This window comes from Echinops telfairi, unplaced genomic scaffold (genome assembly GCF_000313985.2).
Source record: "Echinops telfairi isolate 266 unplaced genomic scaffold, ASM31398v2 ScPeMD7_8;HRSCAF=38, whole genome shotgun sequence".
Taxonomy (NCBI): Eukaryota; Metazoa; Chordata; class Mammalia; order Afrosoricida; family Tenrecidae; genus Echinops; species Echinops telfairi.
Window position 1 is genome coordinate 4182525 of NW_022103905.1, and position 4843 is coordinate 4187367.

The window sequence follows — 4843 nt, forward strand, 5'->3', positions numbered from 1 at the left end:
TGACACAGTGGCTTCAGCAATGGACTGCAGTGTAGGAATGGTGGTGAGGATGGTCCATGATCATGCAATGTTTCATATTCAATTTTATTCATTCAAAGGCACCTCATAGCAACAGCAATCTTTACAAGAGCAAATCTGCAGGTCTTGTCTGCTTTGGCTGGGCTGGTGGGTTCAGCCAGCACTTCATTATTGGGCCACCAGAAGTCCTTGTTACAGGAAAATAAAGGAACACATCTCATAAAAAAGAAAAGCTTATAAAATAAAGATGCTTGTTTATTTATTCAGACATTCAGCAGCTATATTTTCAATGCTTTCTATGAAAGAAACACAATTCTTGCTTTCTTAGACTTTACAGTCTAGTAGTAGAATAATTGATGGGGTCTAATTTTTACCTTCATGTTACTATTTGCTCTATAAATCTGTGATTCCAAGAGACTAGGGGATGGCAGATAACATTTCAGAAATGCATACACACTCAGACTCCACTACTTTGCTCAGGAGGGATTGAGTTAAAGACGGAGATATTCATCTTATTATTGTGGTCCATATAGGCGAGGACCCCAAAGGCGACTAAATGACTAAGTCTGGTCCTACCACCTTCTGAAGGTAAAAATAATATTGGCCAATAATAGTAACACCTTAGATTTGTATAGCTCTTTACAATTAACAATTTACAAAATAACTTACTTCTTTATGATGAAATTTGAGATTCACAACCTCTTTGTAAAACTGAGAAATAAATATTCACATTATTGCATAATGAGGAGGGGAGGAATATTCACGGGGGATTTTTCTTTTCAAAGGAAGAAATGAACATAAATAAATTGCAGGCATTCACCCAAATCTTTATTTCTAGTGAGCTCTAAGTGGCAATCTAAATTTTATAGGGGGAAAACAAGCTTTACCTGCCGTGAAAGCAACAATGAACATTTGGGATTATCAAAGCATTCTGGCAACTGTCTTTTCCAGAAACCTATCTTAAGAATGAGTTGCTCAGTGATAATTAGAGAGCGAAATACACCCAGCTTCACATTTCAATGCTCCTTCCCAATTAGAATGGCATTAGAATGAAAGTGTAGCCATATAATTGTATGAAGAATAGATATAATTTTCTCAATGTCAATGCAATATCACCTTTTGGGACTAACAGCACTGAATGATTACGCATATCATTTGGTAATTGTATTTTTATCCATTCCACACTGGGAACTGATTTTCAAAAGTGGACATGCAATTAGATTATAAATGAACACATATCAACTGTCCCTCTGAAGATAACAATATGTCAGCTTTAACCCAGCTGCATTTTAAACAACTGTCAGTAGCTGTGCTTGTGGCTTGTCAACACTCAGCAGTGATGAACCTGGTCAGGGATTCTAAGCTGAACCTTTAAAAATAAAAAGAAGAAGAAAGTGGCTGATTCTGAATTCAGGGAGAGTGGCCTTCAACAACCTTGTGCATGACTTGCTGTTGGATATTACTTAAAAAACAAGCTGTGATAGAGGATGGAGATGAAATGTCCTACCACTGCTGTTAGATACAAGTTGCTGGGAGCTGCAGAGAGTGTACGCCTTGCTAGAGAAAAGCCTATCATTCTGCCTTGTAGCTCACAAAACAGATAATCCTGGGGAAAAGAAGCAGCTCTGGAGTGCCAATTAATCATAGCACATACTGCTGGGAATATTTCAGATCAGGAGTGTACAGTCATCTGCATGTAAATAGCAGTTCCTAAATGTAGAGTGTATGGATGAAGGTGAAGCTTAGGCTATAAGTTATGGCTCCAAGACCTTGTGAATATAGCTGAACTCGCTAATGCACCATCATACATTTAATAAACACAATTATTTGGTGAGCAGTTGAAGTCTCATTATCATACCAACCAAGGCAAATTTGTAGACCAATTTTTATGCTTGGACAGTATCAGGAGCAATCTCAGGACAATTGAGTGAGGGCATTTTTCACGTGGGGCAAATGATGAAAATGATTTTGATTTTCCTGTCCTAAAAACACCTTAGTTAACTGCACACTCTTCCATTACATTGATGTGTTCATTCCATGGAAGAGAAATATCTGTCAACAACGCCATTCTCATTTCTAGGGCTATTAATGCAAGCTTATCATATGCATCATCCCTGGATAAGATAGTGGCTAGAAAGGAAAATCTATAACGTGTCTCAGAGGTTTCTGTTATAGGGATACTGAACTTTTAAAAAAGTTCCAAATAACCTGAGGGATGGATTATGGCTGAATCTGTACCAACACCTACAACATGAAAGCTTTGAGTCTTTGCCTTGAAGTGCTCCCCCTCAGGGAAGCCTGGCTTGTGACCCTGAGATGGGAAAGAAAGGAATCTCTGACTAGCCTGACTCTATGGGGTGCCTGGAAGCCACTCAAATGTCAGCCTCCAGGGGGAATTTTAAATTCACTGACGAGACCATCCACATAACTTGCAGTTTATTGATCCTAGATAAAGCAGATAGATGGAAATATGAAGCAATGGGGCACAAAATGGGGAAATCAAATGGATGTAAAAGAATTTGAAGCAGAATTGGGGATGTTGAACCTGACAAATCCCCAAGGTGAAAAGAACAGGTAAAATCCCTCACCTTCCTCTGACTGGTCCTTCCTCACTGCTCACATAGATCATCACTCCACCCTTTGTGTTTAGCCGGTTACATCAAGGTAGACTCTCCTCTGATAGACTAGATTGTCTTTTAGAAAAGACTATTGTTAATGTTTCTGGATCAATGAGTTAAGCACAAATAGGGGCTCAGATATACTTAGCAAATCTTTTAAAATTAGACAATCATTTCCCACTGTACTTAGAACATAACTCAAACATCCTACCATGGATTTTGAAGTGAATCATTCTTACCTATCTAATTTCATCTCAACTAACTTCTCTCTTTGTCTATATGCCTCAGTTAAAATAGATTTTTCCCAGTTCATGAATGCACCAACTCTTGCAGATAAGCTGTTCTTTTTTCTCAAGCTTCTCTTTTCTTCCTTTCTGCATATAACTGGGCTTTCAATTTGTAGTGTTTTAAAATTTGTGTTGTCTTATCATTCAGTACTCAGAAAGGTGTTCAGTCTATGGAACACAGAGTACGTCCTCTGTGTTGCTGTCCTATTGAGCATCTAGTTTTCACCCCTCAGTATAATGAACCACCTCAGTTTTCACAGAACTCAGGAGTTTCTGGCATGATTTATCAACTTATTGGTGGTACTTACATAATTAGAATCATTTCTTAATTTACTTGTGTAATATCTATCTCCTCCAGTAAACCTTAAGGTTCACGGAGTCAGGAACTATGTCTCTTATGTTCACTACTGTGCACCCTGAATCTCTTATACAGCAAGAAATTTAGTAAACCAAGAAAACCCAACCTACTGGAATCAAGTGGATTCTGACCCACAGGAACCCTTTAAGATTTGTGGCACTAAAAATCTTTAGGGGAACAGACAGCCTCATTTTTCTCTCATGGAATAATCAGTGGGTATGAATCGCCAACCTTTCAGTTAGCAAGCCAATGCCTAACTCACAAGAACACCAGGACTCCTTAATACCTCTAGAAATTGCTCTATAAATACTGAATGAATGAGTAAATCAATAAGCCAGAAACCAGAAATTCAGAATATAAACGTAGCCACACTACGTTCAAGTTGTGAGATGTGGAGAGCACTTTGGGGTCTATAAACAAGCATAGACAGCCACAGATGTTTTGTTCCTACATGAAGGTGATAGAGGAAAGGGGCTTGCCAGAAGAAGAAACAGTGACAAGAATAGAACAACCAAAAACGACTGGACCCCTGAAATCAAGGAACTCATCCCTGGTGTGATTCCACCCTGCACTGCTGTATTCAGCAGCAACAGTGGTTTATCTCCGTTTTACGTTTCTCTCAGTGTGTCCCATCAAACCCATGGAAGATTCAATGGCTATGGACATGAGCTCCCGAAGCCCCCAAACGATCTTTTCCATTGTGAACTAAAGGCCGACAAAATTGATCACTCTAAAGTGAAAATGAGCACCGGTTATCTTTAAGAATGGTCAGTTTAGGTGCTGGTGCCAAGGATGGACTGCATATGGTTGAAGCAGAAGCAATGAATTATGAAGGCAGCCCAATTAAAGTAACACTGGCAACTTTGAAAATGGCTGCACAGCCAATGGTCTCCCTTGGGGGCTTTGAAATAACACCACTAGTGGTCTTACGAGTGAAGGGTGGTTCAGAGCCTGGTCATATTAGTGGACAGTCTTTAGTAGCTGTAGACAAAGATACAGAGTCATGTGATGAAGAGGAGGAGGCTGTGAAACTTTTAAGCATACCGGGAAAACGGTCTGCCCCCACAAGCTGGAGCAAACGTCCACAGAAAAAAAGTAAAACTTGATGCTGATGAGGAAGACGATGACGACAATGACGATGATGCTAATAATGATGATGAAACTGAAGAAAAAGCTCCAGTGAATAAATCTATACAGGATACTCCAATAAAAAATGCACAAAAATCAAACCAGAATGGAGATGACTCAAAACCATCAACACCAAGATCCAAAGGTCAAGAATCCTTCACAAAAAACAAATATAAAAAAGCTTCCCAAATACTGAACGGACCTAGTTCTGTAGATGACATTAAAACAAAAATGTAAGCAAGTATAGAAAAGGGTGGTTCTCTTCCTAAAGTGGAAGTCAAATTCATCAACTATGTGAAAAATTGCTTCTGGATGACTACCAGGAGGCTATTCAAGATGTCTGGCAATGGAGGAAGTCTCTTTAAGAAAATCCTTTGACCATGACCCCAATTAGAGCAGCCAGTCCACAGAGAGGACCACATGGCCAGCCCCAC

The 4843-nt window shown here is 39.3% G+C and overlaps 1 pseudogene; it reads left to right on the forward strand.

Annotated features, from left to right (window-relative positions):
• The first annotated feature begins 3921 nt into the window (after window positions 1–3921).
• Window positions 3922–4774, forward strand: LOC101652099 (annotated as a pseudogene).
• The last annotated feature ends 69 nt before the right edge of the window (window positions 4775–4843 follow it).